At 41.4% G+C, this 24,535-nt stretch overlaps 1 protein-coding gene across 3 annotated transcripts in view; it reads left to right on the top strand.

The window, feature by feature from the left end:
• Positions 1 to 24,535, top strand: part of PKIG (cAMP-dependent protein kinase inhibitor gamma) — a 66,019-nt gene that overhangs the window by 13,532 nt on the left and 27,952 nt on the right. The window contains exon 1 of one of the 3 annotated variants that reach the window (XM_084888772.1): positions 13,823 to 13,874. The exons of 1 other annotated variant lie outside the window; for it this stretch is intronic. The gene's annotated coding sequence lies outside the window, so the exon portion shown is untranslated. Of the gene's footprint in view, positions 1 to 13,822; positions 13,875 to 23,996; positions 24,184 to 24,535 lie in introns of those variants that run through there. One more of the 3 variants, XM_084888773.1, reaches the window with a different exon arrangement.

The raw sequence follows: 24,535 nt of genomic DNA, 5'->3' as shown, positions 1-24,535 counted from the left end.
ATTCTCTATCCTCAAATAACAAAAACAAATAAATACAAAGTGCAGTTTTATCTCAAAAAGAACAATATCTTAATGCCATTCTTTGGCCCCAATGATATATGAACTCTCAACTTGATTTTCCATGGACTATCCTGTTAAATGTTTCATTATATAGTCTCTTTTCTTGAGTCCCCCCCAACCCACCCCACGATTTCAGTGTATTTTGTTAATATTTCTTTCCAAAGGATCTAACACAAAACAATTCTAATAGTCATCTAGCCAATGTTGTATTAAAAGATACGCTACTTTAGCCCTAGCCGGCTGCTCAGTGGTTAGAGCATTGGCCCAAGGACCGAAGTGTTCTTGGGTTCGATTCCCAGCAGTTACCTTAGTTGCAGGTTCCTCAACCCTGGTAGGAGCACCTGTGGGAGGCAACCAATGTTCCCTCTCAGATCAATGTTTCACTCTCTTCCCCTCTTTCTTCTCATCCACACTCTCTCTAGAAATCAATGGAAAAAATATTCTCAGGTGAGGATTTAAAAAAAAAGAAGAGATAATACTTCTAATTTAAATTGCCATTTAAATCTAATTTAAACTTCTAAATTGAGAGAGTTGACAGGAAAAACTTTGGACTTTATATAATTATGGGAATTTTTTACTTTACATATTTATGTCTGAGTGAAAAGAAAGTCTAAATGTACTCCTTGATCTTCTTTGTTAATGATTGAAAAATGAAATTTTGAACTAGTTCTAAGTTCTGAAAGAATTGGGGATTTTACCCAGTATCTGTACCTTATTTATTTATTTATTTATTTATTTTTAAATATATTTTTTTATTGATTTTTTACAGAGAGGAAGGGAGAGGGACAGAGAGCTAGAAACATAGATGAGAGAGAAACATCAACCAGCTGCCTCCTGCACACACCCTACCGGGGATGTGCCCGCAACCAATGTACATGCCCTTGACTGGAATTGAACCTGGGACCTTTGAGCCCACAGATCAATGCTCTATCCACTGAGCCAAACTGGTTTCGGCTGTACCTTATTTTTTTTTAATGTGCTGGAAGTTTAGGATCAATTTTTTCCTTTAATTTCAGCATGGATTGAGTATTTACATACAGTATGTGCTTTGCATTTTGTTCGTTGTTCTACATATTTGGTTTATTTAATTCTCAACAGAAGCACTGTTAGGTAGATGTGATTTAAGCTCTAGTTGCTTAAGCTGAAAACCTTCTCCCTTGCTCTCATTATCCTATTCACACACAGTTCAGTTTGGTTACATTGCTATAGCAACAAAACACCCCCTTCTCCACGATTCAACCTGTGAGCCATCAGACAATAGCAGCAGCCTCCTCACAGGTCTCCCTGATTCCTTTCGTGTCCCCTATAAGATTTATGCTTGTATGTTTAACACGAATACATTGTTATATGTCAAATACATTCAGTAAAACTGAGTAAGGGGAATGAGGACTAAGAGAAACAAGGTCAGGGTTAAATGCAATTATCAAAGGCCTTAGATAGAACTCTATAGTTATGCTGTCCAGTATGGCAGGTAACCATTAGCCACCTGTGACTTTTGAGCACCTGAGATGTGGCGAGTCTGAATTGAGATGTGTTGTACCACATTAGATTTCAAAGACATAGTGCAAAGATAAAGAATAGGTCATTAATCATTTCATATTGATTATCCGCTGAAATGATAATGTCTTAGAAATACTGGGTTAAGTAAAACAGATTAAAGCTTAAAAAAGTTTTATGTATGTATATCTATTACGTATGTATGCATGTATGTATGTATATAAATGTCTACATAGCAGCCAGGGTGATTTGGGGGTGGAGGGGGGAGCTTTTTGAGATAATTGCAGATTCCTATGCAGATGTAGAAAATAATGCAGAGAGATCCATGTACCGTTTTTCCCAGTTTCCCTTAATAATAGATCTTATCTCAAATGTCACCTCCTCAGGGAAGCTTTCCCTGACCACTGTAAAGTAGCCTGCTCTCCCTTCTTTCACTCACCTGTCCCTTACTGTTTCATTTTCTTAATTGAATCTGATACTGTCAGAAATTATCTTACTTATTTAATTTCCCTTTGTCCAGTAGAAGGTGAGCTAAAGAGAATGGGAATCTTATCTATTCTATTCATTACTTTATCTCCAGAGCCTAGAACAGGACATGCATGCAACAGGCACTTGATAAATATTTCCCAAGTGATTGAACTTCATGAATGAGGAAGCTGAGCTTCAGAGTGATTGAGAGACTTCTCTGTGGTCACACAACTAGTAAGTGGTAGAACCATGACTTGAAGCCATGGGCACAAAGGCTTTAAAATAGAGCTGAATTTGTCCGGCTCAAATTACAGATAGAACCAAGAGGCTGGATGGAGGAGGATAGGCAATGAGAGAGAAGGGAGGGGAGGGAGAGAGAAGAGGAGAGAGAGAGAGGAGGAGGGAGAGAGAAAGAAACAGTTTCAAACTGGAGAAAGAGCCAGTCTGGGTCCCCTCAGTCTTTGTAGAATGTGATGAGGAATATGGATCTCATTCTGAGAACAGTGGGAGATATTAGGAGGTTCTAATAAGCAAGGGGAACATTATGAACAACATGGTCCAGCTTAACTCACTGGCATTCTGCCGTGGTACTGGGGTCACATTCCTAGTCTGGAACAAGGCTTTCCTTTTCTTGCTTTGCTCCCATGTGTATACATTTCTCTTGGTAACCACCTCAGGAAAAGGGCCCTGGTCCTGTCACCTTCAGCATATTACCCGTTCATTACACTGGTCCTTCCAATAGGAATTCGGGTAGAATGATGGGTTTGCTGAGGGGAAGATACAGCTCATGCCGGGGTTTGGGGACGTTCAGGAGGAGTTCAGTGTTGCAGAAGACGAGAGAAAACCAAGCAGCACTTTTAGAGAAAAGGAATGACGGTGTTTATTTACACTGGCAGATTTAGGGAATAACTTTCCAAATCTGAGTAAAGTAACATGTAGGGGGCTTTTCTTTTATATCTTTTTGGGGTCTTTGTCCCGCAAATATGGATTATGCTTCCGGTTCTTTTTGCAGGCCTTACAAGAAGGCCCCCAGGTGTTGGGGGTCTCCAGGCCATATCTGATGGTCTGGCCTGGCGCCAGCGTTCATAACCGTCCCTCCCGGGCAGTGCACTGTTCACAGTTTTATGGCCTCTGCTACAGGTTCTGCAAGACCAGTTTCTGGGAAAGAGGTAGTGACTTAATTACAGGTTATCAAGAATGTACACTGAGCTTGCTGGCATGGATTAAGATTGCTAGGTCTCCCCCCCCCCCCCCCCCCAAACATCAGGGATACATTGGAATTAGCGTTTTAGCCTCCTTACCAGGTGACATAGGGATCAGTACTTTAGTGCGTCCTGGCCTCTGAATGTGCAGCACCTTGGAATTCTTTGGGACCACCCTGGCTTTATGTTAGCACAGAAGATACTGTGAAGTAAAGTGTTCTGTTTGGGGCTAAACCTTTGGGTCAAGTTTTTTCTGAGGCATCATTGAAAACAAGGGCAGGTTTCAGACAGCAGATGCAACAGCCTAAATCAGAGCAAGATTTCATAATGAGTCTTCCTGAGGGGCTGTGAGAAGCCTAAGAGAATATATCACAAAGAAAGGCTTTGTCCTCAGGAGTTTAAAGTCTATTTAGGGAGAATCTACAAATGGAAAGGTAATTGACACTTTAAAGCAGCTTATGCTAAGTTTCTGGGAGATTCCAGAGGACAGCCAAGGGATGGCTGAGTCTGGCAAGACTCATAAAGGAGCGCTAGCTACTTGGCCCGTATCCCTAAAGATAAGTAAGAATTAGGAGGGAATATAAGTACAACCAATGGACACAAAACTCTGGGGAGGGAGGGCATGTATGGGGGGGGGGGGGGGCAATGGTATGTGTACACAGATAATAATTTAATAATAATTAAAAAAAAGAATTAGGAGGGAGGAAGGAGTAAAGGTATCCAGGTGGGATGGGGAGGGAATAAAATCAGATGTCTGTGAGAAAAAGAATGCACTAAGTGTTAGAGGCCAAGGAAGAGCTATCTGGCCAGAGCAGATTCAAGAAGGGGGAGAGAGGGAAAGGACCTGATGAGAAGGAAATACAGTAGTGTGAAAAAATTTCCAACTCTTCAACTTGCACAGGTAACTCGAGAGATGGGAGGTATGTGGATGGGTACTGTTTACTGAGGTATGATGCCAATAGCTGTGTCTTCAATAGTGCATTTCTGTGCCCAGCTCTGTTCTACGCAGCTTCCACTTACCATTTTATTTTATCCTTATAACAGCTCTGTGAGGTAGGTACAGATGGGGAGACTGAGGCACAGGGAGGGAAAGTAACCTGTGTAAGGTCACAGAGCTCTAGAGTCTGTGCTATTAGCCTCTATTAATTACCTCTTATTTAATGAGAGGTAATCCCCCCCCCAGAGTTTTATTATGAAAAATTTCAAACATACAGAAAAAAACTAAAAAGTACAATGAGCATCTACATATCAAACAGTGTTAAGGTTTTGCTAAATATGCTTTATCTGCATATGTATATGTGCTTTTCAGTTTTGCGGAACTATTTGAACGTATGTTACAGACATGATAATTTACCCCTAAATACAAAATAGAGCATCGTCTTTCTTTTACATGGTATTTATATCTTTCCTTTTCCATGCAATGTATATTGCCTCTAAAATCAGGCAAAAGTACTTTGTAACACATAAAAGAAGTTAAGTTCTAGGCTCAGAAAATTAAAACAGGTTTTTCACTAGCATGCATATCTTGGTACTATTTGAAAGACAGGTAGGGTAAGGGCAATTTTTGTTTCTAAGCGACTGCCATCTACAATTTTTGTTTCTGAAAGATTTCCTCACAATTTGCTGGATGTTTAACCTCCTGGTCCCCATCTACTAAAAACCAAGGAGGTAATCAACTATTATGACAACCAAAAATGCCTTCCCTTTCAACAGACTAGAGTCCTTGACCTAACTAGTCCCCTAGACCTAACTAAGGAAGGAGCTGTAGGTTAAATTCAAAGAAAATGTATGGTTAGGGCCGACACAATTTCCTTTTCCAGCTTCATTTTTCCATGTTTTGTGGAGGAGCTAAAGGATTTATCCCACTGTCTTGCTCTCTGTACTCCACTGATCTTTGTTTTCACTGTTGCCTGTCAAAATCCATTTGTCAAGCTTATCTCAAATGCCTTGTAGTTCATAAATCTTCCTCAGAGCCCTGATCATGATATAATTAAACTCCGGTAGCAAGTTCTCTCTCTCATAGCTAACCACAGACTGCCTTGTGTTACATTTGATTGGTGTTTTCTTTATCTTCCACATAAATTTCAGGAAATAATGTCCCAGGAAACTCCTGTAATAGGCCTTGTTCCAGATTATGGATGTTGAGAAATAAATCTCTCCTACTAATCCTCTTTTCCTTCTTGATAATTGGAGTAGCCTCATTGCCTTGTCTCCCCTGTGGTACCTTGTGCATTGCTTTGCATGTGGTTATTCATATGTATTTTTGAATTGAGTTTGGGATACAGGGAGACAAGCACTTCAAGTCAGATCTAAGTTCAAATCATAGTGCTACAACTATGCAGCCTTGGGTAACTCAACTTTTGTGAACTCCAGATTCCTTATCTGTAAAATGTTGATAATAATACCCATTCTATGGGATTGTTGTAAGTTTAAAGATGAATTATATGAAGTATCAGGCAGTTTTTGGCACATAGTAGGTGCTCATCCAGTGGTAGTTATCGGGTCTAGTAATAATTAATGTCGTTTTTAACATTCGTTTAAAATCTTGCTTGGCGTTGACTTGTATTGACATAACCTTCAAACACGTGGTATCTACAGAACGTGTGAAGTGCAATTAACAAGTTTTGCTTGAAAAAGTTTGTGTTTGGTTTGGTTTTTGTTGCAAAACTAGGGCTAAGAAGATGGCGGATGAAGAGCATATTCGGCACTGCATGCTTTACGAATTCCAATTAGGAAGAAAAGCAAGTGAGGCTGCAAAAAACATCTGTAGTGCTCTTGGTCAAGATGCAGTTAGTGCCAGAAAATGCCAGCGTTGGTTTGAGAAATTTCGCGAGGGAAATTTTTCGTTAGATGACAAGAGTGGTCGAGGCCGTGTGTCCAATTTTGATCAAGAAGCTCTTCAAGCTCTTTTGGTGCAAAATCCTCAAATTACCCACCAAGAGCTTGCGACAACTTTAAATTGTTCACAAAAAACAATTTCCAATCAATTGTGTGCACTTGGCAAAGTCCAAAAGTTTGAAAAATGGGTTCCTCATGAGTTGACCGACAACAACCGTAATCAAAGAGTCACAATTTGCAGTTTGCTCCTCTCTCATCAAAACCGTTTGCCGTTTTTAGAGCAAATTGTTACCGGAGATGAAGAATGGGTGCTGTATGTTAATTTGAAAAGGCGGCCTCAATGGTTGGACAAAAATGAGGCTCCGCAGCCCACGCCAAAACCTGACTTGCATGCGAAAAAAGTGATGTTGTGTGTTTGGTGGAATTTTAAAGGAATTCTTCATTATGAACTTTTACCATCTAACCAAACCATTACAAGTGCAGTGTATAGTGCCCAATTGGAAAGGTTAGCCCAAGCTTTAAGAGAAAAAGAACCCGCGCTGATTAATCGGAAGGGCGTAATTCTTCACCACGATAACGCACGACCGCATACTGCAAGAATCACTGCTGAAAAACTGCGCCAGTTGGAATGGAAGTTCTCCCTCAACCTGCATATTCTCCTGATATTGCCCCTTCCGATTACCATTTGTTTCGTTCTTTGCAAAACTTTCTTCTTGGAAAAAAATTTAATAATGAAGAATGCCTCAAAAATGCATTGACCGAATTTTTTGCATCAAAATCACAAGAATTTTACAACAGAGGGATTAAAATGCTTCCTGAGCGTTGGGCACAAGTAGTAGAAAACAACGGCAACTATATTGTTGATTAAATTTTGTTGTATTGTTTAAATAAATTCGATTTAAAAAAGGTATTAGAAAACGACATTAATTATTACTAGACCTAATATTATAAGGAAAGCTCAGTCATTCCTTCCTCTGCTCTCCCTCTCCCCCCATCATTTATTTAGGGTCACTTCTGGGAGCAATAGGAGTATTTAGGGTCTTAATTGTCTTAAAGGAAATGCTTACCTAGTCTTGGGGCTTCACAAAGAAGAAACAGGCCCTGGAGAGAGTTTGGCCCATCTCTGATGACCCTTTGTAGAGTCAGTGATCTGAGTCTCTGTTTTGGAACTACTTATATAATGTATACCCCCTGTTATTTGTGTACTTTTAGCAGCCGAGTCGGGTAATCCTAATCATAAGATGTTTTAGTAGAGGGAAAACCCCTAAATGCTTTGTAGAATTCCAAGTGTCTATAGTAGACAGAGCACCGAAGACTGTTTTTTTTTTGAGGTCTTCCTGGAAGGACTCCCAGGCCATCTGCATTTTGAAGACAGCTTTCTAAAAGCATGTCTGGCTACAGAGGCAGTGTTTCTCCTGACTTCATTGACAAACACAGGAAAATAATCACCTTACTGGTTATTTTTGTTACCTACAGAACATGTGACATTTTCTTTTTCTAACAGTAGGGTATTAAAAACGTCCCTAAATGCCTCTGCCTCAGCCCTGCCACCATGGCTTTGTCCGGAAGGAAGTCCAAAAGGTCTCCCGATTTAATTAGCATATTACCCTTTTATTAGTATAGATATTAAAGAACACCCAAGTAAAGGGAGAGATAGATCATATTGCAAATATTAGGAAACTCACTACTGTAAAGATATTGGTTCTTTACAAAACATGGAGTGCAATTCTAGATTAGAGGAGAGTTAGAAATAAATAGTCAAGTTCAAGATAGAGTTCATGATTGGATCCTATATCCATAAAAAAAAGAAAGAAAAAAAAAATCTTCCTTTCATCCTTACCCTTCAGCTACTCTGGAGAGACCTACCATTGTTTCCAATTTCTCATGCATCCTTCTAGAAATACTCTATATGTATGAAAGTAAATATGCACTGTTTTTTCTTGTTACAAATGTAGTAGTATACCGTTCATATTGTTGCACATCAGGCTTTTAAAAATAAATATTTTGGATATTTTGTATCACTAAATAATTATCATTCTCTAAATTATTATGCCTACATACACTTCTATTGTTTGGAAGGACCTTGGTTTATTTAACCTATCTCTTATTGATAGATATTTATATTATTTCTAATCTTTTACTGTAATGCACTCAGTGAATATACATTTCACACTTGTGAATGTATGCTTTTATGATAAAATCCTAAAAGTGAATTTGCCAAGGCAAAGGATGTGTGAATCTATTTGATTGCCTAATGATATTATACCAATGTATGACTATTATACATCACAAATAGATGAAAATTCCTATTTTCTAACACCAAACGGTGTATTATCAGATTTTTTGACATTATCCAGTGGTAGAGGAAAAATAGAGTATCAACTAAGGTTGACTACTTTCCATATATTCAGAATTGTATGTATTTTCTTTTCTGTAAATCCCTGCTCATATTCTGACCTTATTGTCCCTTTGGGTTATTGGACTTTGATTTATCAATTTCTAGAAGCTCTTTATAGATTAAGGAATAGGTTATTCATCATATGAAATACATTTTTCCCAATTTGATTTTTACTTTGCTTATAATTATTTTTACCATGCAAAATAATTTTATTTACACATGGTCAAATTTATCAGTATTTTCTTTAATGACTTCTGTATTTTATATATTTGTAAAGGCCTCCTCCCCCATTGTGAAGTTATAAAATGTTCTATTCTGAATTTTTCTAGTACTTACATGGCTTGATATTTTTGCATTTAACTTTATAGATCCAGGAGTTATTTTCAGTGTGAGGTTTGACTCTAATTAGTAACCTCACCTTCTCAGCTAATAGTAGATGGAGAGATTAATTTTGACTGCAGAAAAGAAAAATCTGGTAGAGTCTTGATCATCTTTTAGGGGATAGAATCTCTTATACTCACAGTAACTGGAATAAGCACCTGAAATCAAAGTTCCCTCTTCCCCACACACAGCAGGTGGGGAAAATGTCAGTTTTAAACTGAGTCCTTTTTAAATATTCCTTTTCACTTCCCCAAATCTATTACCGCTGTAACATAGGCTTCAGAATGTGTTAGGATTTTGTCTCATTTTTGTGCCATTTTGAAGTTGTTAGTTTCTGATGTCAGGAAAGGGCACGCCTTCATTTCATGTATAAGCTCTATCTAAATTGTGGTGTAGCATGAGTTATGAATTTTATGATCATCAGTTTCAGTGCAAATAAATTAACACAGCCATGTTAATTTATTTGCACTGTTTCTATGGCTGCTTTTGCATTGTAGTTGTAGGACTGAACAGTTGTAACAGGAGCTACTTGCTGTATTAGTTCTTTAAGGTAATCAGTTATTGCCCTGGCTGATATGGCTTCATGATTAGAGTGTGGAGGCAACCAGTCAATCTCCCCTCCCCTCTCATCTTCTCTTGTCTTCTCTTCTCTCTTCTAGTTCTCAGCTTCAGATGGTGTCTCCATGTCATAGAAGATCCTATTATTAGAAGTCTAGTAAGCACTCTGCTATAATGTATGATCTTGAGAAATGGCTAGAAACTAATGGCTGTTGAGGAGTACTTAGATCAGTCTTTCCTGTAAGGTAACTAAATCAGAATTATCCTTGCTGATATTTGCAGATAATGAAGTCACTGGTTGGGTGCATAAGCATTGTAGGGACCATAATTCAGGTATAACTTTGTTCTTCTCTTGTTTCAACCTATGAAATATATTCAGTCCAGACTGAAGTCTTCTGGTCTTATTCCCTGATTCTCCTACTGTGGGAATCTGAGGGATCGAGAAGTCACAGTGTCATTGTCCCTTCCAGGATTTTCTTTTTTCACATTCACTCTGAGCTTATTGGCCAGCTTCCTCTAGTTCTGTAACACAAGAGGCCAGCCTGCTTTTGTTCTCTTTCTAATTTGTTTACATTTATCTTCAAGTATGTCACTTTTCTTCTTGTTCTCCTCCTTGGGGCTTCTAAAGACTTTTAGAAACATCAGTACCTACAGTTTTCTTATCTCACTGCCAACAGCTTTTGTCCAGCCAGATAGGGAGGGAAGGGTCCCTTTCATCTTTTGCAAGTCGGCTCTCCTTAAAGTCAGGCCTGGAATTTGTTCCTGGCTAAGAATTTTTATCTGTGGACACAATAGCCTCTTTGCAGCTTCAATAACAGTCTTTTTATTGGTTGTATGATTACACATTAGTTTGAAGTTACCTTTGGACTAGAGGCTCATAGCCTTACTCTTAATTTAATCTTTCATTGTACTAAAATCCACTGGATGTATAGTTATCATCAAGCTGCCAGGAGCAATATGATCAGTCATGGGAAGTGGGAAGAAAGCTCTGAGTCCTTTTTCTGTGATGTCTCCTGAAGGCTTTTGAAGGCGGCTCTGGCTAAGAGCTTGGTGGCTGTTCAGGGCACTTCCCTCTGACCCGAGGGTCCTGCTTCATCCTCCCAGGTTTCCATCTGGCCTTTCTAACACTCTTCCGTTTTCTTCCATTTTATTTCCTTTTCTTTTCCTGGCATCTGCTTCTCTCCTTTCTTTCGCAATTCTTGCTGGGCCTGACCAGCAGCCCCTGAACAATGGATGAACAGGTTACTCCAACAGTTTCACTGTGAAAGAGAATTGCCTGCCTCCTTAGCCTTTTATTGTCGCAGCAGTTGGAGATAAAGTTTATCTTTAAGGTACAGTCAGCAGGGTGAGTAATCTTGGGAGGACACACGTGTTTACATTGTTCTCTAGGCAAGGGTATCCAAGTATTAAGCATGAGGATTCCAGTAAACCCGTGAGGGTCTGCACATGCACAGGCTTATTTGGAAAGGTCGAGGAATAATTAGGGGTGCTGCTTTCGACACTCCCCTTAGTCTCCCTGATGTCAGAATTCCGATAAACAGGGCAGGCGGCCTTTCACACTTTGCTTTTCTCAGAATGTCCTCCTTACAACTTTCCAACCAAGGCTCATGCTTCCCCACGTATTCTTATGCTCTTCATGATCGTTGCCGTCATCAGGTAGCTTGAATATGGTTGCAGTGCCTGAGCAGAGCTTAGAGACTTCATTTTCTCCCTCTTTCAGGGGTGCCTTCTGTTATGCCCAGATTTTGTGATCCCCAAGGACCACCAACCAGGGAGCCGAGTCCGATGCAATAGCAGAAAGCCTGTTCCATGCCAGCATGGGCTCTGTCCCACTTACACCGACCTTGGCGTGGCGGAAGAGCACAAGCTTCACAGATCAAGGGGGTGTATAGGGGTGGTGATGTCACTGCTTTGGCTGACCCGGATTGGTTGGGTGAGGGCTAGGGTCCAGTTACAAAATGGAGGATAGCTCCGCCCTGCCCCACAGAACAAAATGGAGTCAGGAGTTAGCCCCGCCCCGCCCTGCCCTCTCACCTTCTACATGTGGGAAAGGTCCCAGTGCCTACCCCCTGTGCCAGGCACAAGCTGGCAGCACACCTCCTGGGCCAGGCCAGGGGAGTGGAGGGCAGGAGCAGGGCCCTGGAGACTGTGCTCAGCTGGCAGAGTGTGGCTCATGTCTCTCCACTGTTTCCAATGGCCAGACAATGTGTTTAATATTTTGAATGTTTCCATTCTTTCATTGTTATTAATCACTGCTATAAATATCTCTCTCACTTATAAGTCAGAGTGTGTACATATTTGTGGCACTTGGTATATATCATCCGGAGGAACTTAAAAATAGCTTTTTGTCTTTTTCTTTTTATGGAAGTAATACTATGTTTTTATTATAAAATGAATGCTTTTTAGAAAAATTTAAAATACCAATAGACTGAAAGAAAATAAAATTATCTTCAGTGTTCTAGTAGATTGTCTTCTTTTTTATGCAAAATGCTATTTTTCCTTTTTCAAATATGAAACCCTACTGCATACATCTTAAAACGAAAATGAGACTTTTTTCATATCATTGGTAAAAAGTTAGTCAGTGCTGCGCAGGCAGGCTAAACAGCCATCTCAGAGGGTGAATAAAGAAAACTTGAATTTATTTAAGGAAAAGGGGATGGGGGATGGGGATATCCAAAGGGAAGGGCTACACAGCACCAAGCCAAAGGGTACTGGGTTCATGATGGCAGCAAAAATATACTCAGGACAGTGAAACAGGAAGGGCATAGAAGAAGCAACAGGAGCCGAAGCTGGTTTGGCTCAGTGGTAGCGCGTCTGTCTGCGGACTGAAAGGTCCCAGGTTCGATTCCGGTCAAAGGCATGTACGTTGGTTGCAGGCACATCTCCGGTAGGGGGTGTGCAAGAGGCAGTTGGTCGATGTTTCTCTCTCATCGATGTTTCTAGCTCTCTATCTCTCTCCCTTTCTCTCTGTTAAAAATCAGTAAATTAAAAGAAGAAGAAGAAGAAGAAGAAGAAGAAGAAGAAGAAGAAGCAGCAGCAGCAGCAACAGGAGATAAAGTTTATCTTTTAGGTACAATCAGCGGGTGAATAATCTTGGGAGTGCTGCTTTCGCTCACTGAGAAGTCAGAGAAAAGGGGGCTTGGAGACAGATTCAGGGGGTTAGCCCCGGACAAGCTGCCGCTGCCCATTGCTCCCCTGGTTGCAAGTCTCATGGGGACTTAGAGGTTAGGGGATACGTGCTTCCAGGGAGGGAGAAGAGAAGGGAATGGCAGGTCCGTGCTCTCTGGAGGGGGATGGTCACTGGCTCCTTTGTCCTGAGCGTATTTATTTCTCTTCCAGGGTCATGGTCCCTGCTAATTGGTTGGTGCCAGGGCATGGGGTCATTAGTCAGTGTGGCTGGTCCTGAGGTCACCACTGTATCATTTGTCTGGTTTTGCTGCTTTTCTGAGCCTGGAGCTAAAATATACCCGAGGCTTAGATGTTATCTTTAGGGAGGAAAAGGTCAGGGGGTCTAAACTGCTTGACTAGCTAGGAGAAGAACCTGGGGACAAGGTTCTTGTTTTCTCAGTTTTGCCCCTTGTTGAGCATCCTGGGCTTTCTGCCTGCTGAGTTTCTGTACCTCAGCATCAGCCTGCGAACTGAGGGGTCCCAGGTTTAATACCCGTCAAGGGCACATGCCCGGGTTGTGGGCTCCATCTCCAGTGGGGGGCTTGCAGGAGGCAGCCGATCAGTGATTCTCTCTCATCATTGATGTTTCTATCTCTCCCTCTCCCTTCCTCTGAAATTAATTTTTTTAAATGTAAAAAAAATTACATAAATATCTGGTTAATATAATATTGACACGTTGACCTGCAAATTTTTCTAAAATAATTTACATTTCCGCGAGTATAGACATGTTTCTTTTCTTTACCCTCACTAGTACTTTCCTCCTGAAAGTGGCTTATTGAAAGCTTATCTTAGAGACCTTTTTGTTTGTCTTCTAATGAGCTTCCTTAGCAGAGGGAAAAGAAACAAGTTAGTCTCTTCTGTTCCCTCTTCCTAAATTAACCATCCAGCAGCACCCTTCACACTGTAAACCTTTCTTCTCACTTACTGCCCTTTCTCTCTCTGCTAGTTTCTGTCTGCGTAGTGTGACAGGACTGAAAGCCACCAACAATTTAGCCAATGTAGTACGTGCTGATTAACAATCAGTTTTCCCCTTTGGAATTAATGCCTGTCTCGGGGAGATGGCTGATCAGCATTGCTTTTGCTGTAAAAACGAGGGAGCTTTTAGAGGTAGGCTGTTTTTTTCAAACGTGTTTGTTGGCAAAGATATATGTAACACCTTCTGCGAGTTACAACTGTGCAGGAGGCTCTGCATATATTTTCCTTACAGGCAAACCTCTCCTGTTTGGAAATCAGGGCCGTGGGGGGTGATGGGGAGTATTGCTGATCATGAAACACTACAACTGCTTCTGCCCCAGAATTGGTGGGTAGGTAATAAGACATCTTTTGTTTGTTTGGAATGTGTATGCAATTACATATTGTTTGTGGATCTGCTCTTAAACCTTTTTATTATCCTATGTAAACTGTGTCATAAGAAACATTCTCCTGTAAGTCTTGAGCAGGGCTCAGTGTCTTTACAACAGTGTAGGACATGTTAAAATAGAGACCTCATTCCGGTCCTGTTTGCATTTCAGTTGTTTTGTTTTTTATAGAATACACATGTATTAGAATTTAATATCTGATTCACGCCTTAAAGAAAATGATACTGTGTACGGTAGTTTAAACTTATAGACGAATGAATCAAAGTCAGTTGTTCTTGCCCTGACCAGATAGCTTGGTTGGAAAGGTTGTGGGTTTGATTCCTGGTCAGGGCACATACCTAGGTGTTTGCAGGTTTGATCCCGTCAGGGTGGATATGGGAGGCAACCAATTGATGTTTCCCACTCTCTCTCCCTTCCTCTCTCTCTAAAATTAGTAAAAACATAACATTGAGTGAGGATTAAAAAACAAAGGTTAGTTATTTTTTAAATATTGTTTCTTTATATAATATTTTAGAATTCATCAACTTAAGTAAAACACCCCACGGGCAACAAGTGTTAGGGAGCGTGTCTGGGGGTGCTGTGGGGAGGCGATGTGTTTGGTGAGTGTCCGGAGCAAAGCACTGCTCACTTGAAGTGCAGAGATTTGTCATCCAAATCTGTGCAGATTGCCGGTGCTGGAATAGTTTGAACTTCAGTAAACAGCTTCTTCCCCCGAGTTGCTTCGTGGCCATTGTTCCGCTGCCAGAAGAGCCCATCTCACACCAGGCTCATGGCACTAGTGCCCAGCCCTGGGGCTGTTTCTCTGCCAAGCGGAGCCGGAGCCGTTAGCTTACCCGGCAGCTTGAGAGGACCCAGGGCTTCAGTGCCCCACCTTTGGCTTCGCCTGCAGTCTGTTCTATAGCTTTTCAAACCTGCCTCTGCTTAGAGGCACACTGTCAACTATGAAGAGCCTGGGGCCAAAAGGCCTGGACTGAAGTAGCCTTAGGAGATAGACATTCTCTTTTCAGGGCAGAAGCACCCACGGCTTTCCTTTCTTTTGGAGCCAAGAAGATGCCAGTGGTTCTGGGAACTGCTGCTGCCAGCAGCTGAGCTGCGTGCGGTGTGCCAGGCGGGCAGCTGACATTTGAGCAACTGAGGACTGGGTCATTACTCTATTCCTTTTGAGAAAATAGTTTCTTTAAAAAAAAAAAAAAATTCTTGCTTTGGCAGCATTCAGTTAGTGACTCTTATGTCAAATGTCCATGAAGAGGATTAATAACTTGACATTTTATTCTCAAGGGGATAGATGATAAGGAATGAAGGAAAATACTAGTGGATTCTTAGGCACATTATCTAACTTTCCTTAGATTTGTTTTTTCATATGTTGTGAGGATAATCTTGTCTCTCCTGTTTCATGGAGTTGATGAGGAAGTTTATGTAAAAAGTACACATCTGGACTGTACCCAACTAGTGGAATGTAAGGAGCAGTAAGGTGGTGGAAAGAGTCTCCCAAGCCTGGGCTGCTTTGTGACCTTGAGCAAATGGCTAATGTCTCTCGGCCTCAATCTTTTCATCTGTAAAATGGGAATAGCAATACCTGGCTTACAGGACTGTTACAAAGATTAGAAATAACGAACGTAAAGCAATGACAAATGGTAGACATAGTTAAGTGGCCGTAATAGTTATTAGATTTAATGTATAGATGAAGCATAGTAACTTCCATCTTATATAAAAACTGATGTTTGAAATTTTAACCCTGCTATTCTGGCTTCTGTAAACGCTTGCTTGCTTGCTTGCTTAAATAATAGGGAAAATAAGACTACTCCCACTCCAGAGAGGCCATAAACTATGCCCCAGACAGAGTTGTCAGTGCTGGCACTTCTCATGGCCCCTTCCCAGCATGCAGGCCTTCTTTCTCTGAAGGTCCGGAAGTCTCATTCCAAATTTGGGAGACAAAGGACTAGGAAAGATATAGATAGGGAAAGCTTCCTCCGTGTTTTTGCTCAGATTTTGAGAGACATTTTTCTCTGAGCCCACTGGTATAATAATAATGAAGTGTAATTCCATTTCTCTAAGCGTTGCTTGGTTTTTCTCCCGTCTTCTGTAACAGATATTCACACTGGGTTGTTAGGGTTTTTCACCTGGATAAACCGGTTCAGCTTGTAGATGTCAGGATTAGCAAAAGGCCCTGCTAAAAACTGATAGCAATAACTGATGATAATAGATAATATTTTTAAAAGTAAAAGTAATACATGCACATCATTTAAAATTCCAGATATGCATCATTATTCTGCTTAACCCCTTACCCTGAGGGAGCCATTTTAATTTTTTTGTTTGTTAATCCTCACCTGAGGGTATTTTCCCATTGATTTTTAGGCAGAGTATGAGGGAGGGGGAGAGACACAGAGAGAAAATATCGATGTGAGAGAGACACATTGATTGGTTGCCTCTGCACTTGCCCCGACCAGAGCTGGGGATCAAACCTGCAACCTAGATACATGCCCTTGACTGGAATTAACCCAGGACCCTTCAGTCCCCAGGTCAACACTATTCACTTGGCCAAACCGGCTAGGGCTAATTTTTTCTGCTTTTAATTCTTTTGGCGGTTACCTCCATTTAAATATTACCTCCATTTATTTTTTTAAAATTCTTTTTTTTGTCAAAATGGTACATGCACGTATTTGCTTCGTTCTTTTTAAGATAAAATATCATTAAAAACTTACACTAAAAATCACTATACCCTATCCCACCCCTCTCTTCCCTCCTGTTCTTTTCCCAAGAGCATATACTTTTGATTCTATTAGCTGTTTGTTCTAGTATTTTTAATATATCCTAAATAATATGCTTATATAGCTTTATCTTTTTTAAACATATTTTATTGAGCAAATTTTTAAACACATAAAAAACTAAAGAGAATAATATACCACTTCATGAACCACTCATTTCCCAGCTCCAGGAATCAAGATCAGTTTTATTTATACCTACAGCCATTCTCCCCCTGCTACTAGATATCATGTCATTTTATCAATAACTACTTTAGCATGTATCTCTGAGAAAATAAGGGCTCACACACACACACACACACACACAGCCATAATCATATCACATAATTAATAATCCCTTATTATTAGCAAATACCACTAATTCTTTTTTTAAATATATTTTATTGATTTTACACAGAGAAGAATTGAGAGAAATAGTTAGAAACGTCGATGAGAGAGAAACATCGACCAGCTGCCTCTTGCCTCTTGCACCCCCCCCCACTGGCGATGTGCCCGCAACCAAGGTACGTGCCCTTGACTGGAATCAAACCCAGGACCTTTCAGTCCGCAGGCCGACGCTCTATCCACTGAGCCAAACCAGTTTCGGCACACTAATTAATTCTTAAATATTTTGTTGTTGTTCAAATCAGATCCAAACCAGAACCACACACCACCTTACTGCTCTTCCTTTATTCATCAGATTTATTTGTTTGTTTGTTTGTTTTCATTCATCAGTTTTAGATGTTACCTGTTGACCAACAAGCGAGGCTTTAGCTTTTCTAACACCAGAGGGCTCATACATACTTCTCATGCTACTTCTAACTTTTTTCTCCCAGTATCACATTTTGAATTAAAATCTGTGTTACCGAGCCAGTAACATTCTAATTATTTTTTCTTTCTTTGACTATGTTCCCTGGACTTCTTAATAAGGATTTTTTTGTTCCTTATTGCTAAGGCTTTCCATACTTTCCTGTAGACTTTCAATACAGTTTTCAGCAAACCTATCAAGCCGTCCATCAGTTCTGTTTTCCTGGAGCCTCCCACCTTCCTCCTGTGGTCAGACTGGCGCTCCCTAGAGGCCTGAGAGTCAGCCAAGGTCCCGAGCTGCCCTCATCGTCATCCTTGGCATTCCTAGCCTCACTTGTTAGATTCCTGTTTTTCAAATCTCCTTAGTTTAAACCCTCATTTAGGCGAAGTATGTTCTCCAGGAGTTTGCTGAGAAAAGAGTTAAAGAGAAACTTTTCTAAGTTCTTGCATGTCTGAAAATGTCTCTATTGCCTAAAATTCTAGGTTCCAAAAGGGTTCCCTTTCCCCCAGAAAGCATTGCTCCCTTGAGCTCAGGGACCCAGTGCTGCTGATAAGAATTTTGAGCGCATTCCCATTCTTTTATTTTGAAACCGTCTGTTTGCCTCTCTAGAAATTTTTAGGATTTTTTCCATTTTGAATTCTGGAAGATTAGAATCTACAGTCTCTCTTCATCTTTCTCAACACTCTGTTAACTATTCAGTTGGAAGATGCAATCTTCCTTCAGCTTTGAAAAATTTTCCTCATGATTTCCTAGATAATTTCCTGTTGTACTTTTCCCCCCTTTCTATTCGTTTTCTGGAATTCTATTTAGTCTGATGTTGAACTTCCTGGATTACTGTTCTTTAGAGAGATTCTTTTTTATTCTGTGAATATTTTCTCCTATCCTTTGAAAGATTTCCTTTTTCTATTTTCCAGTCCTTACACTGAATTGTTCATTTCAGTATTCATATAATTAATTTTTAAGAGCCCAGTATTATCAGTTTATTTCATGTTTTATGGACACAGTATCTTCAGAATCTCTCTGAAGACATAAGAATTTTTTTAAGCTTCTCATTTGTCCAAATTTCCTTTTTCATTATAGGAACCATTTTCTCTTTATTGTTTTCCTCGGTTGCCTCCTATACATGACCTTAACAGTAGTCAAACCCATAACCTTTAGTGCACAGGACAATGGTCCAACCAGCTGAGCCACCTGGCCAGGGCACATGATACTTTTTAAATTCATGTGTTAACCGAAAAAAACCCATTGCAACCTGTAAAGAATTTTTGTGAGTTTATTTGAGCCAAACTGTTGACATATGCCGGGAAGCACAACCTCAATGGATTGAGATAATGCTCCGGGGAATGCAGGGTTACATCTATATTTATACATTGCAATCAAAGGAAAGGGACCTAGGTGAGTTACATGAAATTCATTGGTGATAGATTAGGGAGGTGGGACAAAGCGAAGTGGGGAAACCTCTGGGACAGGGTAAAAGGTGAAATGATGGACCTAAGCTTCTTTTACAGAGATGGATACAGGATACTCTAACGTAATTAATAGTTGACAATTAACTTGATAACAATAACAGTGAGGGAATGTCTCAAGGCCATTTGTTGTGTCCTGAGGGGTTGGGGGTAAAAAGGAAGTTACAAGTTAACCAGACATCTCACAGATGTGTTATCTTAGAGGAAAAAAGGCTAATGGGCTCAGGAAGGAAGATCTAAGTTGATCTTTGTCAGATAAAATATCTGTCTAGGACATGACTGCCCACTATAACCTGTTTGTAGTTAGATATTTAACTTTCAAACCATCTTTTGTGGTTACTTTAGGTCTCTGAGTTTCCAAAACTGCCACGCAGGCCTCCCCTGAGCTTGTCAGGTTAGCATGTGGCCCTTTTCGTTCACACATGTTATTGCTCCCTTTACCTCAAGCTTATACTACTCAAGATTGTGTGTGTGTGTGTGTGTGTGTGTGTGTGCTTAGAAAATATTGAGTTTCCTTTTCTGTACCAGTGAACAAGGGAGAGATGTTGATCTCACAGAGTTTACAGTCTGGCTGGGAAAGACAGATAACATATACTTCCAATAACGTGTTAAGGGTTATGAGAGGAGAAATGGAGAATGCCACAGGACCGATACAGAAGCAGGAGCTAACTTGGCTCAGGAGGAAGTGACATTTAATCTGACATCTGATGGCTGAGTAGGATTTCAAAGCACAGTGGCAAGTGGCAAAGCGCAGTGGCAAGGGAGAGAGCCTGGAATGATAGAAGGACTTCCTACCGTTAGAGCCCAGGCTCTGCAGAGTCAGGAAGTCTGCCTTTTCTGGACTTGGCGTTCCTCCTCAGGAGCAGAAGGCGATCACATGCCCGTCTCAGTTTTAAACACAACAAGGCTAAGATTGTTTAAAATTTACTCAAGAGTGAGGATCCATCTGTCGCATTACTGCCCCAGTCAGAGACCTGTGGGAAGCGGGTCATGAGAAAGCTGCCAAGGGCAGGGAGGGGCGGTGTGGTGCCCTGCAAACCCCTACCCATTTTCGAGATGTGTGATCAGGCTCCCCTTCTCCGGCCAGCTGTTCGTTGGACTTCGGCAGTAATCTGAGGGGCACAAGGAAGTGGGGTCTTAGAACATGGAACCCTGGAGAAAGCAACCAGTATACCCCCAAACAAACCAACAAAATGGAACATGTTTGTCACCTTTTGTGGGGCTGACTCCTCCCCCCACAAATGACTTAAATGCCTGATTTCAAAACGTTGTTTTGAGAGTAGGTGTGATTCTTTCTGTGTCTGTACCCCAGGAGGATAACTGGTTATTTCTGGGTGGTAGGATGATGGATGATTTTCCTCCCTTTTTTCTGTTCTTCTATATTTTGCTATTTTTTATAATAAGCAATTACGATTATGTTAGAGTATTATATGGCATATGGTAAACATTCGATAAAAGTTTTTGTTGTTTATGGATTTTTATTTTAATAAGTCTCATAATATGTACAAAATGCTCATAATCTAGACCGGATCTTTTCCTTAAGAAGCTCAAATGATAGCAGAGGAGTAAGATCTGCCCAGAAATAAATATGCCTCAAAAGAGAAGAGGAAAAGTTTCTTAAGAAACAGATAAAGCACTAAGGAAATTCCGAGGAGGGAGAAACTCCTTCCAGACTCGGGGTGAGGAGGTGAGAATGAAGGGCAGCTCTGTGGTTTGGGGCTGAGCCTTTCGGGCCAGCTCTGGGCTATGAAGCAGCCAAAGTCTCCTTTATCCTCCATTGGAGCCCCTGGTGCTGGCTGTGAGTCAGGGACTTAAAAATACAGTGTGGGCTCTGTAGATTGGTCAGCCTCTGCACACGTCAGTTTCCACATTTGTAAGACGAGAATATTAATACCTCCTGCACCTGATTGTTGGGAGGATGACATAAAGTGGTATTTATAGAGTGCCAGCAGCAAGCATGGCCCCAAAGTACACCTGCCACTGTCAGAAGACAAAGTGAGTGTGCTGGTGGTGTCACAGTCCTCTCTGTGGATTCTGTCACAGGTGTACAGTTCATCTGTAAGGAAAGTGTTACCAAATACATGTTACAGAAAGAAACCGTATCTTTGTTTTTATGAATGGGCTCCTTACTATTGTATTCATTCAAGTAACAAGACTTGATTCAAAGGACTGAGGGTGATGTCAGTAAACTGACCTGTCAAGAGCCCATCCTCATTTCCTGATGCCACTCGGGCTTCTGGAATAAAGGCCCAGCCAAGCAATGGCCGGCCTCCAGGCCCTCCCCTCTGAGGGCTGCTGCTGAGAGCAGTCAGGCTTTTCCTTCCGTGCTCATCCTCATGTTCTAGAGAAACACTGGGCCCTTTTTCTGGCTTCCCAGCATTCTTGACCGTATTCATTTGTTGTCACATCATCCTCAGGGCAGAGGATGGTAAAACTGAGACAGAATTAGAAAATAATGTCTTTGCTATTAAGATGCTACAGCTTATTTTTTGCAAGTATTTTTTAACTTGTAGTATGTGTCAGGCACCTAACCACATAAGGATTTTGCAGGATATGTGTCATTTTAATTCCTGTTTTACAGTGGTAAACCAAGGCACGTACACAGCTAGGTCAAGGTCATACACAGCTAGGAACAGGAAACCCGGGTCTCTGAGTCATCAACGGCTGCTCTCCCTGGGTCACCAGGCTGGTGTTCTTTTAATTCCACTGCGGTCCCATCCTAACTGTGGGAAAGCCTTCAGATTGGCACACTCCAAGGTGGAGCAAAGTAGGGTTACAAATGTGAGTACATGAAACAGTTTATTCCTGTATTATTATTTATTAGCTAGAAGCCCGATGCACGAACATTCGTGCTAGAATGGGCTTTCCTTTCCCTGGCTGCCGCACTGCCTTTCCACTGCGGCCCCCGGAGCTGCCTCTTTCTGCTCCAGCCCGCCTTCCTGCTGCCCAGAGACAGGGGTGGGGCAGAATGCCTGCATTGTAGCCATGGCAACTGCAAGCGTCCCACCCCCATCATTCAGCCCATATGTGTACAAATTAATCGCCATCTTTGTTGGGATAATTTGCATATCACTTCTGATTGGCTGGTGGCTTAGTGGAAATATGGTCAGTTTACATGATTGTCTATTATTAGGTAAGATTATTGTATTGTTTTCCATACAAATAACTGTAAACTTGCTTTGCCCCACCCTATATATATATGGCCTGCTGGCCTGGCCCTTTTTTGATAAGCATCAAAATTTTCTGAGAACGAATTAAAATTCTGGTTAAGTTCCAAACAACCACAGCCTTACCCACACCTATAAATAGCTTCTTCTTTACCAATGGAGCTCCAACCCCACTACCCATCCACGTAGCATTAAGACAAATCAGATCTGCCCCTTTGTGGGGAGATGACCACACAGGATTCTGGAAGTAAAACAGGTAAGCACCGCCTCTTACCTAGTGGCCCCAAATGTTTTCTTTAAGCAGCAGATTGACCAGCTCTCCCCATCCCTGGCCTGGCTGAGCCCAGGAAAACTCTCCCTCCCACACCTTGCCCATTTGTTTTAATAAGCCTAGCTCATTTTTCTAAGAAGAGTTGATCGCAATTAGAAATCAGGGCCAGACTGGATGAAATAGCCATTTTGAGAAGCAGCATTGGCATGTGTGCTGACCTAATTAAGACTCATTTTCCAAGTCTGGCCCTTTCATCTTGAGCTGTGTGACCTCTAGCACGTCACTTCTCCGTTTCATCTTCCTGTTCAGTAAAAGGAGATGAATAGTGTAGCCCCTGAATTAGAATTAGGTACCTAATTCTCATAAAATGAGACTCAAATGAGGTTATGTACTTCAACAATGAGAGCTACCACCTGTCAACACTTATGTGTCAAAAATTTATAGTTCCCTTACATGTTATGTAATATTCTCACAGTCCTAAAATGGAGGCCCATTTTACAGTAAAAATAAATAAAAACCACCCTGAAGTAGTCACATAGGACTCAGATCCACGTCTCTGGCTCCTAAATTGATGCTGATACTCACTGTACGTGTCACATTGCTTTCCACTGTACACTCAAGTAGGGAGGTTTATATGTCTTCCCCACCAAGCACTCTACAAATGCAAGCAAGTATTATCTCTTGTAACTACTACTGTTCCAGATAGCCTCTAAGGATAGTTAAATTCTCTTGCTTCTTTATCTTATCTTATAATTTATGCTGCCTCTTTCAATGTCCCCCAGGATTTGCTTAGTGAATTTTTTCGGGTTTTCTCCCAGCGAAACAATTCTGCTCCAAAATGAAGGGGGTTTGGGAGCCAGGCTGAGCCTGACCTCTTGAGCAGTGTCCTGGGACTCCTCCTGGGTTCTTCCCGCCCTCAAGCATGTAGTTAGTCAGCTTGTGATAAAATCCCTTTGCATTTGTTAAGCTCCTCAGTCACTGAACTGCAGGAAGGGAAGGCATCAAAGCCGCTTTATTGATTGGGGAACTGACTGACGGCCGTTCATTCAGTTAGGTGGGTGCCTGAGATCAGAATCCGGTTCCTCAAGTTAAGACAAGCGCTCTTAAGCCTTTCCTGTGGGCACCTGTCATTTCCCCAAAGTGAAGGAAAAGCTCACGCATGCACCGTGCCCACATGCACCTAGAAAACTGGGGGGACATTAAACAGCTTGGAAAATTGAGCTGGAAAAAAGCTGGGGGTGGGCTGAGGAAGCAGATCTCCACCCTAACCTGGTAAATTACATCCCAAAGAGATTAGTTAAAATGCTGCAGAGCAGACTAGCTAGCCCACAGTGACTCAGAGGCAAAGGGGTTTGCCGGGAGCCCTGCAGCGAGTGGATAGGAAGCCTTTTGTCAGTAAGGCTACAGTGTTGAAAATTGAAGGAAGGATGTTAGGCAAATGTGACGAAAGCGGGATGTAGTTACAGCCCCCTGGCTCATTGTCCAGAGGAAATGGATCTCTCTTGTGGACCGAGAGTTGGAAACTGAGCACGGGAGCTGAGCGGCTGACATCATCAGGCCGAGCATTGAATTACAACAAATGGGGACTGACTTGGCCGGAGACGTGGGAAACACCCACTAAAACCTCGAAGTGCATTTTATTTAGGAGACACAGGGAGAGTGAGAGGGTGAGAGAGAATCCTGCCTGGTCTGCTTCAAAGGGAGGCTTATCCTCAAAAGAGGCGTTTTGAGTCCTGGTTTCTTAAACTCTACCTTCACCTCTGACTGAGGACCCCTGGACTTTGAAGAAACTCTTTGCTCTTGTAAGTAGAACTTCATTTCCCACCCCGGGAGAAGCAGAGCTTGCAGGCAGAGCTCTCTGGAGAGCTTGCGTTTGTTGGTCACAAAGTGTCTGTTTTTATATTATGATATATTATTGCTCTGAAAGTTATGGCTTTGTCTGAAACTGCTTAGGACTAGAGAGTCTGAGCCTCAGGTCTCACGGATGGGCTCCATTCAAATGCTGTTTTACTTCTTACCCAAGAACTTCGGCAGAGTACCTAGAGCTTTAAAAGCAGCTCTTTGTGTCAAATATAGGTGAAGAACCCCCCCCCCTTAGAAATTGGGGTTTGTAAAACTTGTATGTATTTTTTCTGATTACAAAGATAGTACAAA

Source organism: Pipistrellus hanaki (assembly GCF_964339955.1).
Source record: "Pipistrellus hanaki genome assembly, chromosome: 6".
In the NCBI taxonomy this organism is placed as follows: Eukaryota; Metazoa; Chordata; class Mammalia; order Chiroptera; family Vespertilionidae; genus Pipistrellus; species Pipistrellus hanaki.
The sequence above is the reverse complement of the archived record's forward strand: the minus strand, read 5'-3'. Positions and strand labels throughout refer to the sequence as shown.